This window comes from Ceratotherium simum, chromosome 37, assembly GCF_057802395.1.
Source record: "Ceratotherium simum simum isolate JZ-2026a chromosome 37, ASM5780239v1, whole genome shotgun sequence".
Taxonomy (NCBI): domain Eukaryota; kingdom Metazoa; phylum Chordata; class Mammalia; order Perissodactyla; family Rhinocerotidae; genus Ceratotherium; species Ceratotherium simum.
The window spans coordinates 5,879,402-5,895,774 of record NC_141936.1 but is presented as its reverse complement, the minus strand read 5'-3'; positions in this window follow the sequence as shown (position 1 = coordinate 5,895,774).

Below are 16,373 nucleotides of genomic sequence, written 5' to 3'. Positions count from 1 at the left end.
CACATCCTCTGTCAACAAACAACACTCGCTCCCCCAGGGAGATGCCTGGTGGGCGGGCTGTCCCCGGCCTCGCTGCTGCTCAGTGGCTCCTCATCTGTCCTGGCGGCCCCATTTGTGACTTTGTCCCCACCTTTCCATCCAGTGCTCTTGAGTCAACCTCAGAGTGTCCATTGCCCTCCTGAGAGACCACAGCTTCTCTGGCCCCAAGTGGGGATCTGAATCGCTCACCTTTCCAAGACAAGGTACTTGAGACAATGCCCTGGCAAGATCTGTCAAGTCGGGAAACAAAAGCAAGAGTGAATGTCTAGATTTTATAGCCAAGATTTTTAAAGTGATCATACACAGTTCTGGCCTGGCCACAATGGGACTGTCACTTACATGCTGTTGGTGAAAACAAAGTAAAACAGCCTTTCTGCAAAGAGGTATGAATTGTGTACAAAGGCTCTGAACATCTTCCTTCTGGCCCAGGATCCAGGGCCCAGACAACGCCTTCATCACAGCAGGGGCTCCGTAAATAAGTGTTGATTATGTGAATGAATTCAGTGCCTAGGAATCTGGCCAAGGAGTAATGTGACTACTTCAAAATTTCCTAAAAGATGTTCATGACTTGGATATTTATAATAACAAAATATGGGGAAGGATCATAGAGTCTAACAGTAGGGGGCTAGTTAAATGACGGTCCCTCTATAAAGGGGAAGATGAGTCATTTCAAATTGTGTTTATCACGTGGGGAAATGATACAATGTAAATAAAAAATTAGGATACAGAAGTATATATAAGACTAATCTCTATAAAATAAAGATTTTTATATCCAGAAAAAAAATCCAAAATGTTAGCCATGCCATCTCCCTCTCTGGGGAGTTCTGGATGGTTTCTATTTCCTCTTTATATTTTACTGTCCACTTTTTCTCCATAAGTATGTATTTTTAAAAAGTTATTTTGAGGTACATTTTAAAGCTCACAGTTTGCCATTGACTTTGAAGAAAGTGGTTAAGTTTCTTATTAATGTTTTTCACTCACACTAAAATTGAAGAAATGATGGGCAAATTGATTAATAAACTAATGAAACAGATTGATTAAAAATTAGGAAGTATTCAGGTTGGGGGCAAACTGTAATTTACAGAATCTGAAGGAACAAGTTCAGACGGACCCCTCACCGCAGTCTCGACACACTGAGATAGGAACCATCTAGAGGCCAGCCCTGGGCCTCCTTGCCTCCTCCCCTCCCAAGCTCCCCTGCCCACTCTGGTCCCCGCCATACCCCGCTTCTCCTGGGGGTCTGAGCTTGCTGTTCCATGCTCGAAACCCCTTCCCAGCTTCCCATTGTTCTGACAGGGAGCCTGCAATCCTAAAGGTGGCCCCCTGGTTTGCCTGCACTGCCCTCCCACCCCCCTCACCTGCTCCTCTTGCCCCTCTGCCCCTCCCTCTCAGCTCCAGCCACACCCCAGCATCCTGGCCCCTCTCCTGCTCTGCACCTTTGTCCACCTTCTTCCCTGGGAAGACCCCACTCTGTGCGGCTGGCTCCTTCGCATCTTCAGGGTCTCCAGTGAGATGTCCCTTCCTCAAAGAGGCCTTGCCCACCCGCAGCCCGGCTCAGTCGGGCCCCCTGCTCTTGCATTTGGGCCTCCTGGCCCCTCACTGTGCTCATTGCAGCTGGTCCTGCATTTCACTGTGGGAAACTCACCCCCACCCTGCATCTCACTGGCGTTCCGCGGCCCGAGGTCTCTCTGGGTCACCCTCAGAGCCTCAGGGCCCAGCCCAACTATCCAGTGAATGGAAGAGGGCATGGAGAAAGGAACAAAGTCCAGCCCACCAATGGCCTTGCCCTGCCTGGGGCACGTGGGCACCGAGGGTCCCGTTGCACCAACCATTTTCTTTGGGTTGTTCTGCCTTTCAGGAAACCAAACCTCGTTATAACTGAGACAGGGCCGAGGAGCGAGAATGATCTGGAGGGACGCCCCCAGGCCTCTCCCGGCCCCCCAGCTGTCCCAGGGCACTTTGGTGGGACCAGGCTCTGATTGTTGACATGCGGGGCTCTCCCTCAGGTGAGTCCCCCAGCCCAGCCCCCACAGGCTCCCCTGGTGCGCCCTGACCTGCCCCCACCTGCGGGCGAGTGCCGCGTGTGTGGTTACAGTGCAGTCGTAGGGGACAGAACCTGCAGTGCGCGCCAGTGGGGAGCAGGGAGCTCCACCGGCCCCACCGGCCTCAGCTCGTCCCAAGTAGCTGCTAAGACACAATTTATCACCACTCGAGTCCAGTAAGGCGCCTAATTGGCCCATAAATGTGGTCCGATAACTGCACCTGACACCCAAAGGCACTGCGGGCAATTAGCACTTATTTATTTGCATACGGTATTGACCAATGTCTGCCTCCACTTGCCTTTAAGATCTGTTTACTTTCAAAGCTGGAGGGAAAAGGATCTCGTTTACTGCACTGCAAAGGGTACATTACCAACACACACATACACACCACACACATACAATCACACACGCACCCCACACCACACACACACACACCACACACATGCATACACATCACACACACCACACACACACATACAAGTCACACACCACACACACACATACACACACCAGCAGGGATGATGGGAACTTGGCATTGCGCTGCTCCTGGCTGAGGAATTCACTGGTTGATTTGTGTGCGGGGCCGTCTCTTGTGAAATGTTCAGCAGCTCAGGCCCCCGAGGCACTGCCCATCCTGTGCAATCTGTCAGGTGACTTAGTCCAGGGCAGGCCTCGGAGGGACCGGGAGTAGAGAGTGGCCTGTGCCCCGTGCCCTGGCCATGTGGGCTCTCGAAATGCACAGACCGAGTCACATTCACTCCACTCCATCCATCGTGGCTTCGCCAAACCACACGCAGGAAACCGACCTCTCTGAAGACACGATGTCCCGGATCCGAGTCCTCCGGAGAGCGGGGCTGCAGCCTCTCCGCCCCTGAGCCATCTGGTATCTGGTGTGGGAAATGTAATCTCACCTTTTATCAATAAATGTCCTGCCCATGGCCACAGCGGTGTATTGGGTTAAGGTGTGGACTGTGCACCCAGGCAGCCTGGGCTTCCTAGATGCTCTGAGTGTTCATCTGTAAAATGGGGGTAATGATGATACTCACCCTGGAGGGTTGTGAAGAGTAAATGAGTTAATACCTGGAAAGAACTTGAACGGTGCCTGGTCCTTAATGAGTTCACAGTAAGTATTAAAAATCATCAGCATCATTAGTATCACAGAAAATTCAGAACATCCAAATAAGCAACACCATACGTAACATTAAAATCCCCCCAACCCACATGCAAGCAATAAACACATTGTCGGAGATGGAAAAATGTTTTAAAGCAGAGTGAGAGTGTGCAAAAAGCAAGTTATCAAACAGCATGTACACCATGAGTCCTATACTGGGAGGGAAAATTACGTAGAATTACATATAGGTATGTGTATACATGCAAAGAAACACTCCAAAAGAACACACGGCAAATGTTAACAGGGGTTCTCTCTGAGATTAATCTCGATTTTGATTTGTTCTCTGCTTATATGAATTTTCTGTATGACTCTTATAACTACTTTTAAAATAAGGAAAGAAAATGAAATGAACAATTACTAACCCCTCAGACATAGGCGCTCTTAGCGTTTGAATGGGTGTCCTTTCAGCCTTCTAAAAAATACACATGTACTTTTATTTAAAAAATAAAATAACATTCTTCAAACTATTGTGTAGCCTACTCTTCCCTTCAAATATTTGTTTTGAAATTTTTCAAGCCTACAGAAAAGTTGAAGAATAGACTATTTCAGAGTGCCTCATTTGTATTCACCAAATTTTAACATTAGATGATAGATAGATGATAGATAGATAGATAGATGGATGGATGATGGACAAATGATAGATAAATAGATGATAGATGATAGATAAATGATAGACAGATAGATGATAGACAGATAGATGATAGAAGATAGATAGATAGATATAGATAACATACACACACTATGCTGAACCACTTGAAAGTAAATTACCAACCTCATGATTTTTCACCCTTAAATAAATAAGCACAAGGACTTTCTCTGTCGTAACTACAAGACCATTATCACTCCCGAGAGAGTTACCATTGATATGATATAATATGCAGTCCATATTCAAATCTCCTCAAGTGTCCCAATAATGTCTTTTATAGCTGATTTTCCTCTCATCCAAGATCCAATCAATAATCACACAGAGCCCTTAATTGTCATGATAACCTACTTCTTTAAACTTAAATGAGCAGAAACAACTTTTCATGTCAAAAGAAAAAAATAGCTAATATGATTTAAACACTCACCAGCCGGGAACGAGGCTGCCTGATTCCCCGCGCATCACCAACGTGGCACTAACATTTTATTTTCTTTTTCTCCAATTTGAAAGGCAAAAAATAGGATCTCTTAGTTTATCTGCATTTTAACACTATTGGGGTTGAAATTTTTTATGTTTAATGACAATTTTGTTTTCTTGCTCTTGTATATTCTCTTTTCTTTCTATTCTTGCATATTCTTTGCTCATTTTTCTTCCGGCGTATTTATCTTTTTCTTAGCAATGTGTACTTAGAGGATATTGACCCCATACATATCACGTTATAAAATTTTTCTCATTATTTCGTTTCCTTTTTAATTTTATGATTTTTTAATGTACAGACTTTAACACTTATGTCCTCAGCTCAGTCTTTGTCTTTATGATTCTTGCCTTTGGTGTTATGCGTAGAAAAATCCTTCCTCACCAGAGATTAGACAAAGCTCAATTTCTCTTCTAGTACACTTCTATTATTCAATGGTTCTTTATTACATTTAAACCTTTCATTCATCTTCCATTTGTGAACATTTTATTTTTTCCAAATGGCTAGCTGATCGTACCAATTCCATTTGTTAAACAATAGGATGGAAGTCCTTTTAATGTATGACATAAATGACGGAATATCCATATAATAGACTAATATTAGCCATTAAAAGAATAGGCAGACCTATATGTACCGACATAGGAAGGTGTCCATGATATACTGTTAAATAAGAAATTCAAGTTGCAGAGCAGTGCATAGACAAACACGTACATAAGCATGTGAACACACATATACACACACACACAATACACTCTGTTGTCCCTCTTGGTCACCTTTGCTGGCAGCTCCCCCCACTCTTTTGACTTCCAAATGTTGGAAGTCCCAAGACTCAGTCCTGGACCTATTATATTCTTTACTCCAGAACTTTCCTAGATGATCTCATCTAGACCCAGGGCTTTCAATATTTGCCCCTGACTTCCAAATTTATATCTCTAGCCTTGCCTCTCCCCTGAGCTCTAGACTCTTACATCTACTGCTGAATAGGTATTTGGATGTTGTATAGTTAGGAATGCTTTTGGCTACAAATAATAGAATACTCAAGTAACAGAGGCTTAAGCATTAAAGACAATTAATTGTATCACACAACAAAATATTTAGAGGCAGACAGTCCCGGGCTAGTGCTGTGGCTGAGCAGTGTTATTAAAAAAAACATAATTCAGGTTGTTTCATGCTGCTCCACTGTTGTTAGCAAGTCAGCTCACAGTCAAAAGATGGCTGCCACAGCTCCAGGCAGTGCACTCATGTCCATGGGATAAAGGGATGGCACTAGCCACATCTATCCTTTTTATCAGGAAAGCAAAGACATCCCCAGATTTTCCATCATCCTCCAGCAAATTTTCCTTTTATGATTATCTCATTGGCCACAACTTGCTCATATAACCATATTTAGAGATGCTGGGAAAGCAAGTATCTATCCTTTCCAGCCTCTGTTCTGTGAGTGGGAAAGAGGAAAAGGAGGCCGGGAATAGGTGTTGGGGTAGCCAGTCAACAGTGTCTTTGGTATCTAATAGTCATCTCAAGTGCAACTTTTCCAAAACAGAAATTCATTATTCCATCCCAATACAACCCTCCCAGATATGCCCCATCTTAGTAAACAGCACCTCACCCTTGTGCAGGAGTCACCCAGGACGTCTCTCTCTCCTTATCAGCCTGCTGTGTCATCTCCAGAGACACCTCCCAGAGCTGACCACGTCTCCCTCCGTCCAGCAGAGCCACCCAAATCCGAGCGCTGGATTACTCCGACAGCCCCAGGCTGCTATTCCTACCCCTTCTGCTGCCCCCCTTGTTCACTCTCCACCTGGAAGCCAGAGCCACCCTTTTACAATGTAAGTCAGCTCCCGAAACACCGGTGCTCTCGACGCCGATGCCTTCCTAGCACCCCTAGAATAAAATCAAGATGCTCACCTCGTCCTGCAGAAGTCCGGCGAGATCTGCCGGCCCTCTTCTGACCAATCCTCCTCGAGCTCCCCCGCCCCCACAGGCACGCTGGCCTTGCTTTCTTGACTGATGAGCCAATTGACCGCGTCCTTGTCTTCGAGCTTGCTGTTCCCTCGCCTGGTTCTGTTCCTCATCCTGTCTTTCCCGTGGCTCCTCGCCAGCCAGGTCTCTGTTCAAAAGCTCACCTCCCCAGAGACGCGTCCCCTGACCACCCCACCTAAGACAGACCCCACCTCCATCACTCTCTCTCCGCTCTTTCTACTTGTTTGTTTTTATGGCACGCACCACGATCGGGTATTACATCACTTCGTCGTTGTTACCTATTGAAGTCTACACCGCCCACTGGAACATGAGTCCCAGCTGGGCGGGCCCTATCTGTATCTTATTGACCCCTTTTCCCCAGCATCTCAAACAATACCTTGCATAGAGTAAGTGCTTATAAATGTATTGAATAAATAAACTTTGACCTTTCCCCATTGCCTGGAAAATTCATTAACTGTAATTAGGCTAGCATACCCCATCCGGCCTGGAGCTCGCACGTCCTGCCTACTTTCTCTGCCTGCAGTGTCCCCAGATGCTCAGGAGCAGGCTGCTGGGCCACTCTTCACATCAAGTCATCTGGTAGGCCGATGACCAGCTCTTTGTGACGCCCCAGTTTCCCCAGGTGACTTTGATATGCATCAGGGAGCAGACACTTTACGTCTGACGATCCCAGATGTTCCCTCCAAATTTGGTGGCAATCGTCCAGCCCTTTTCCCATGACACCGTAACAAATAGATTCCATCTTTCCTTTATTTACGTAGATCATTTGTTCCCCAACGGTACCTGCCCACTGGAATCACTGGGAGCTTTGAAAGAATACGAATGCTGGTCTCGTACCGAAGATTCCAATTTCCTGGTCTGCGGCAGGCCGGGGGCACCACCCACAGATCCCAACTAATACAGTGTGCCTATGAGAGGCCCCCACTGCCCATGCAGCCAGGTTTGGGGGTGGGGGAGCTCTCACAGACATACTGTATTAGGTAGATTTCAGATAGGATGCCAGAAATGGAAAACCACAAGACAGCAGTGGGGGTTCCAACATGACAGAAGTTTAGACTCAAGTTCTGAATTATGGGTCATATAAAATCGGGGTGCCCTGCCATCAAGGGTCGACATGGCAGCTCTGCTGCTGGAGTCCTTGGGGACCCAGGCTCCTGTGAGCCCAGCACTCTACCATTGCCAGGTGAGACCCTCATTCTTATGGGCCAAGTCGGCACCTGCGTGCTGGGCTGCAGACTGGAGAAGACACTAAGAGGAGACAAAGCATGTGGGCTTCTCAGGCGCTGCCCCAGAATACTTCAGTTATATTCCCCTGGCCAGAACCCAGTCACCCCCAACTGCAGAGGAGGCTGTGTGTGGAGTGTCCACTCTGGGTGGCATTGCCTGGCAAAACATCATATTACTGGAGATCAGATACTGGGGTCAGTTACAGTCTCGGCCACAGAGACCTCCTGCCCGCAGGCTCAGGTAGCTTATGGGGCAGCCACCAGGCTCTGGGGGAGCCACACCCCAGCACCCATGCCAGAGCAGGACACAGGTTGGCCCATCTGTCCCTCACTCATTCAACAAAACACGGAGGCCTCGGTGGGCATACCAAGAAGGAAACCTGGACCCTTTCTTGCTCCCACCTGTGCTCACCCCCATCTTCCATCCCCCCCACTTTTCTCCCCTACATGACAGCTATGCGCACACATGAAGTGCTTCTCACTAGACTCCGCGCTCTGCTGACAGCAGCCACCTGCATCTCCCACTCTGCCCAGCAGCCCCAGGCATGGGGTCCTCCACATCCTGAGTGGAATCTCCTTGGCTTTCATGGATTTATTCCCTAATGAGCCCCATGGAGCTGGCTTCTGGGATGTGGCCTTGGCTGGCACCCTCAGAGAATCTGGACCTGTGTGGAACACATGTCTGTCCTGGGCCTCCCAGGGCTGATGAGTAACAGACACACAGGGCCACAGATGGCAGGCGGAGCTGGGGTGCTGGGCCTTGGGGCTGCCTTGTCCCTCCTGGTGACAGAGCACATTGGCTCAGCCAGGAGGTTAGGTCCTCTCGCCACCATCCTAGCCACTCTTACAGCTCATTCTAAATGAAAGGGCTGCCCCCACCGAGGGGCACTGTCAGCCACTGCAGAATGGGCTGTGGTGATGCCAGCCCTGCCTGTGCCTGGTTTTCTGGTCAACGGCCTCAGCAGAGGCCAGCCATCAGGCTCTGATGGTCTCACGAGGCCAGCAAAGGGCTGTGCTGGGCACGCTGAGTGGGGACAAGATGCTCTGCCAAGGACCCGGAATCCAACGATGGGGATGGATCCCACAAAGCCGCTGGCAGCCTCCGAGATGCTGGGATGCCTGGGTCTCCACCACCTCCTCTCCTGCCTCTGATGCACCAGGTGGTTATCCTTGCTGAGTGAGTTTGCAAGTCTGCGGCTTTGGGTACGCGGGAAGTTACCACGTGCTCAGAAAAGCACACTTACTGGTTGGTAATTAGACATTAACACCTGAGAGAGAGTCAGCTCACAGCCACCCTGCAGGCTCTGCAAGGGAAGAGCAGGTGGGCTGGGCCAGACTGCCCAAGGCGGGTCCTCAGAGGGAGGCCTTGGAAATGTGTGCTTGGGGACAACAAAGCTATTCCCGCCAGCCCTGACTATCCCAGGAGAGGCCTGGAAACCCCTGAAATGTCCAACAGCGAGGAACCGCTTACAGAGAATATGGACCATGGTGGAGGACACCAAGCAGCCAGCCACAAGATCCAGGCTCTTCCGTATGTTCTGATTATGGGAAAATGGCCATGGTATATTAAGTGAACAAAATCGTGGTGCAGAATCATGTGATTCCGCATACGATTCCATACTGGTTGTTCATGTATATATATGGATGCACACATAGAAACAATTTCTGGAAGGAAACACAAAAAACCATGACCTGTGTGGGGCACCAGGAGGTGCATCACCATCCACCCCTCAGGAAGCAGAGAGCCTATTGGGCAAAGGGTAAACAGATTTTCACTTGCTGCTGTTCTCATTTTTCTGTATGTTTGAAAATTTTAAAAATAAAAATTGGGTAATATATTTAATTAGATAAGATGTGACGATAGGAATGCATATATGTAAGCTATGAAAGTGAATGATAAAACAACTCACCATCCCATTTTAAGAACTGGAAAATCTCCAACGTCCCCTGGGTGTTTCTTCCCCTAGAGGCAACCAGTATCTTGAATTTTGTGCTAATTGTTCCTTTGCTTCTTAAAAAATAGTTTAGTCACATACCATGTTAGTTTTGCTTGTTTCTGAGCTTTATAAAACTGGAATCATATTCTTTTCCACTCAACAGAGTTTCCACGATTCGTCCGTGTTGTGTGTCACTGAAATTCATGCGTTTGTACTGCTCCGGAATGTGAATACACCACAATTTATATATTCATTCTCCTCTCTATTTGAGCTTCTGATTTCTGGTTGGCCCTCACCAACCAGGCTGCCAAGAATATTCTCATACACTTTTCCAGAGCATGTGTTCAAGAGTTTCTCTAGATCCTTGGTCTCCCAAATTTCCCCTCGTATACTCTCAAAAGAATTTGAAAAACCATCTATCCTCTTGCATCTTTCAAAGTTGAAATCTCAAATTTTATGATGTTTAATAGTTGAAAAGGATATAATTTTGGTACTTTGTACACATTAACATTTTAAAATAAAATATAGTATCTTTTAATTTTTTTGAGATGAAGTGGTTTTATTTCATTGTATTCCAAATGCACTGTACTTAACATCATTCCTATTTAAGGAATACAGAAAAAACAAGGAGTTTTGTCAAAGATATAAGGCAGGAATAGGCCTAATCTAATGCTTAATGGCTAATAAATATATTATTATTTGCCTCACTTCACAGTTGGCTCTTATATTTCTTCAAGCGACACCATTTTAAAAAATGTGTCCAGTGGAATACAATCTCCCTAGCAATTTAGTATCCATCATTATCCTACTTAAAACCACATGAACAGGCTCCTCAACGCTCAGAAACCTTCACTGCTGAATCGTTTTCTTGAAATCATACTTTCACTTCTTTCTCTTCACAAAATCCTAATACTTGTGTTCTTCAAGTTCTTTTATTCACCCCCCTGTTATATTTCTCTTCAATGCAAATATGAATATAACATGAAATTTAAATTCATTTTAACTTCCTCTGACTTTATTTAATTGCTAAACATTATTTTGAATGATGTTGCAGCAGATAGCCAGATTGGTTTCCCTTCCGTGTCATTGAAAACAGTGAACTGGAAACCACCTGACTTACAAAGATTTATTAGACGATTAGTCATTCACTTGTTCCATCTTGACATCGGTATCTCTCCTTGTACCTTTGTCTGACTGTCTAGACTATTTTCTACAACCTGGGGTGATGCACCAAAGAAAAGATTTGGGCGTGGCGAGGGGAAAGTGGAAGAAGGATGACTTGTGAACGGTGAAGTGAGAAGGGAGAAAATATAGAAAGGAGGACATTTGGAAGTGTCTGAAGCGATTCCCTTAAATCCATCAGTTTCTCATTACTCTTGGAAAGTCTTTGCATGCACCCGTTTGAGACCACTGTTCTACAATACGTTCCTCAAAGTAAAGCTGCCGTGTGGCTATGCACGTGTGTGGCTTCACAATAGAACAGCAAAACTGTCTTCCAACTTGGTTGTATACATTTACATTCCCACATTTGCACTCCCATTCTGTGTAGGAGAGTTCCAGGTACTCCGCATCATTCTACCACATGATATTGTCAGACTTTTTAATTTTTGCCAATCTGATGGATGTAAGATGGTGTTTCATTGTGTCCTTAATTAAATTTCCCTGATTACAAATGAGATTGAGTATATACTCATGTTTACCAGCCAATCATGTCTTTCATCTCTGAATTGCCTGTTCATCTATTTTTTTCCTATTTTTTACTGAGTAGTCTGTTTTTTTTTAACCAGTAGCAGTTCTTTTATTGTTCTTTATACCAATTCGTGGCAAAAATTTTCTCCTAGTTTGTTACCTTTTTTTAATGCTCTCATTTGATGAATCGTGTGTTCTGCAACCTGTTGAAGAAATCCTTTCCCTTAGAAAAAATATTCTTCTATGTTTGCTTCTAAAATTTTTGTCCTTTATGTCAACAACATCTTTAATCTATTTGTAATTAATTTGTGTGTATGGTATGAGAGAAGCATACAGTTTCATTTTTTTCTAAAGAGAGAATCAATTGCTTCAGCACTATTTATTGAACCTCTGTGATAAATCAAGTTTCCATATACCCATAGGGTATACGTGCTGGGTTTTCAATTCTGCTTCACTGTTCGATTCGTCTATTCCCATGTCAATACTACACTTCCTTAATTACCAAGACTTCATAAGGCTTGATATCTTGTTGGATACGTCCCTACACCTTATCTCCTTCTTCACACGTGTCATGGCTATTCTTAACCCAGGTTCTTCAAAAATCTTCATGGGGTTTTGACTGGAGTCACATTTAGTCTTCTAAGCCAGTTTGGGAATAATTGACACATTTATGACACTGAATCTTTCCATCCATAACTATGGTGTCTTTCTCCATTTATTCCGATATTCTTTAATAACTCTCAAGAAAATTTTATAATTTTTCCTAAGTACTTTATATTTTTGTTGTCTTTAAATATCTTTCATAAATATGCTTTCCATTTTCCCCTCTTCATCTTTATGTTTTTAATTTATTTTTCTTATCTTACTGCTTTGGTTAGGACCTCTAGTTACAATGATGAATAAAAGTAGTAATAGTGATTTTCCTATTCATTTTGATAATAAAATTTATTGCTTATTGTTTAACAAATTTAAAATAGACTAAGAGAAGATGCCCTACCCACTGAGCATCAATCCCCTGTCTTTCTTGTTCACAGCTGCCCCCCAGCCCCTCCAAGATTGTCTGGCTTGTGGGGGCTGCTCAATAACTATTTATTGAATGCAGGTACTTCCTCCAGCCATGGATGAGTGTCCACCTCACTGTACCATATCAGTGTCCGGTCTTATAAAATTTTTATATTATAAATTCTTATGTTATTTTTATATTATAAACTTTGCTAATTTGAAGAATTGCAGTGGTACTTCATTTTGGTTTTAATGTATATCTCTTTGAACAATTTAATATGTTTACTAGCAATTAAAGAAAAAAGTGTGCACTCCTCTGCTCCAACCCTTCCAACGGCTTCCTGTATCACTTGAAATAAAATCCAAAATTCTTCCCAGAGCCTTCAAGGCCTTCCATGGTCAAGTACCTGGCTGCCTCAGTGGCCCCATTGTCCCACCCACCACTCTCCTTGCCTGTTTGCTCCAGCCACATTAGTCTTGTTGCTGTCCCTCTGCCTGGAATGCTCTACCCCCGGACCTGTGCGTTTCTTCCTCCCTTACTTCTTTCAAGGAACTGCCCAACCATCGCCTTATCACCAAGGCTGTCTCTGACCTCCCCATGTAGACTAGCACCTCCCGCTCCCTGCCTCCCCACTCTGCCTTGTTCTCCTTCCTGTCACTTCCATGTCTTCATAACACCTGGCATTATCTCACCTTCATTTATTGGTTTGTTTCATGTCTGTCTCACCCCATAGAATGCAGGCTCCATCCTAAGACCAGGGCAGTGTCTGGCAAGTAATAGGTGCCCCATAAATATTTATGGAATCAATGGGTTTGCTTTTTACCTTCCATGAATTGTCCATCCATGCTCGTTCCCAATTTTCTTTCCCTTTTATTCTAGTTCTTTACATGGAGACATACTAATCCGCCTTGTCACATTTCTGACAAGTATTTTTCCCAGTTGTTCCGTATATTTTTAATTGTTTTATGATCTTGTTAAGGAACTAGGGCCTCAGTTTTTTATGTAGACAGCTTTGCTGTTCTTTCGTTGTGTCCTCTCCGCTCAGCAGATAGTTATTCAGCTAATCCTCTTTCCTAGGTTTTGAAGGTTTCCTTTTATACATTGAACTCTTTAATCCATCTGTAATTGATCTGTGGTAAGGTGGGAGGGGAAGATCTGTTCTGTCTTTTCCCCCAATTAGCCAGTTTTCCAAAATATTACATACACAACAATTCTTGTTTTTCCACAAATTTGTGGAGCTTTCTTTTTCATATATTCTAGAGTCTATTTCTGAGTAATTAATCTGTCAGTTACATAATGTAATCTTAGGAGCACTAGCCCTGCAGCCAGTCTGTCTGGGTTTAAATCCTGGATCCACCAGTTGCTAACTGTGTTACCTTCGGACCATATTTAACCTCTCTGTGCCTTGGTTGTCTCATCTGCAAAATGTGGATGACAATAATACAAAGTTACCAGTTTGTAGGTCCAAAAATGTAGCAACTATCAGCAATTTCTTATGGTTCAATGTAATACCTACCTCATAGGGCTGTTGTGAGTATTCAATTAATAAATGTCAAGTGCTCAGAAGACGGCCCATCAACCATAGATGTTAGACGTTTGTTCTTATTAAAGCAAGTGCCCCTCCTCATATACTTCTCTTAGAAAACTCCCCAGCCACATTCATCCATTTTTTGTTCTGGATGTACTTTAGAATCATTTGGTCAAGTTTTGGATAATTCTACTGGGATTCTGATTGGCACTGCATCGAAGTAATCAGTTAATTTGGGAAGCACTGACATCTTTACAATCCTTGTCCTCTCACCAGCCACACGCTGGTCTCTCATTGACTCCAGTCCCCTCTGAGGTCTCTCCACAGAGTTAAAGTGGAAGGAGCACAGCGGGAGGAGTGGGGCGAAGCATCTGGGAGCTCTCCCAGCCTGGAGGGAGAGTCTGGAGGGTCTGATTCAAGGGCTGGAGGGGGACAGGGGCTCATCTCACTAAATCATTATTTCAGGACCAAGAAGAAGAAATCATGTCAGTGAAACCATTTGCTGAAAGCATCTCTGAATTCCTCCAGCGGAAGCAGTGGAGGTGCCAGGATGTTGGCAAGTCACAGGCTTAACATGCTGAATTACTCAGAAGTTGTGGACTCTGACCACCAAGGACGTGGCCAAATAGCTCCAAATTTGACTACAAACCCCTCCATTTCTTTTGCTGTCAGGTGCTGGGGCTGGGTAGTGTGTGATGGAAGGATGATGATGATGATGATGATGATGATGATGATGATGATTTTTATTATCATCATCATTCATTCATTTTGAGAAGGCATTCCAAAGGCCCAGGTGGCAGGTGGAGAGTCGGGTCAGCACAGCCCCCTCAAGAGCTCTGGGCTGCTAGGGCGGACCATCAAGGAGATCCTCATACCCGCAAGACATACTGGAGGGCATTTTGGTCCTGAGCCCAAGGGAGTGGGATGTTGAACCCACTTAGTGATGTGCAAACTTTGCAGAGAGGGAGGTGCCTTGGGACAAGAGAGAGAACTCCCACTAGGTGGAATTGCCCAGCATTCACGGTTAGCTCTGAGCCGGTGGCCAGAGTACTGTGATCCCATAGAAGCTGCCCCAGCTGTGGTTGGCTATGACTGCTGAGCTCAAATATAGAAGCTATAGAAGCAAAACTGCTTCTATAGCTTCCAAAGCAGGAAGAGGCTTACCACGGAGCAGGAACACTGGAGCCAAAGGGGCATCCAAGCAGAGGAACCAGGTGACATCTGAGGCCTCTGAGCTCTAGGCAGCTGGTCTGGGACTCAAGCACTGCTGTGTTGACCCAGAGCAGGTCCATTGCAGAGTCACTACCCAGGGTGCTGGAAAAGACCCTGGTTAATGCCTGTTCATCCGATGGCCTCTGCCCAGGCTCCTCTGCCCTGTGCACCTTTCTTGCCCATGCTGGCCGGGGTGGAGGGCTTTACCAAGAGACTCAGGGTACACTCGCCTCCCTACACTGGAACTAGCTGTCTTCCTCCTTGGCTCTGAGTGCCCAAGGGTGTACTGTACCTGGGTGCCTGTTGGGTCGCCTGTGCCTAGCACAGTGCCAGTGAAAGTGTTCTCAAACAGGGATAGTTCCACTCTCCTTGAGGATGCTTTTAACTGGGTCATACCTCTGGCACTCACACCAAAAAGAATTGTCCTGCTACCAATGCCAAACAGCCTGAGTAGAGAAGCTCTGCATACAGGTGGAGCTGGGGTAGGAGAGGGCAGCCTCCAGAGGCAGCTGTGTGGCTGCCACACCCCCTGGGGAACCCAGGGCACCACTACAGTCCACTCATCTCATTCCCGGGTGGTCTTGACTTCACTGCAGAACTGCCTTCTGGAAGGAGAGAGTAATTAGAGGGAAGAATGGAAATCTCTTGACTTTACAAATGTGACTTTGCAAAACGAGGCAGGAAGGCAAATCTGTCTTCACTATTATTCGTTACGGAAAGTCCTTTATAAATCCCAAATTAACAATTTCTCATTTAAAGATGGGCGATTATCATTCTTTTCTGGCAATTTATAGCTTTCAAAATGCTGAAAGATGAAAATTATTGGGGGAAAAATTTCAGCTGTGGTCATGGAAAACAGAAATCTACTTCGAAACTGTTGATAAACATTTTTAAATGATTAATACCCTCAAGTCCAAAAGTAAGAATCATGCACATATAAGTGAAAGGACTGCTTGGGTAATACAGATGTTCCAAATGATCCCGTGAAGGTTGACATTCTGGATTCGGGAGGCACAGTGTCCCAAAAACTGAATGGTTAGGCTGGCGGATTTCAACGAACTCGGAGCTTCTTTGACGAAGAATAGTGACAGCAAAGCCTTTAAATTCTTATTTTTTACAACGCCGAGGTTCCTGCCAGCTTCCTAAATAATCACACCAGGCACCTCTGGAGAGAGATGGGTGTTTGTGCAAAGGAGGAATTCCTCAAATATTAGAAATGATGAAGGCCTTTCTGAAACAAGACTTCATGTCGTTATTCATAATTTAGACATTCATTGAGACCTCCCCTGCCGTGCGTTGTACGGAAAACTAAGAACAAGTCAGAGCATCACTCCTGCCGCCACCCCAGGCCAACCTCAGGGACGCCCAACTCCGGGTCTAAGATACCACAGCAGATCTGATCAGACAGTACATGTGGATAATTGGGGC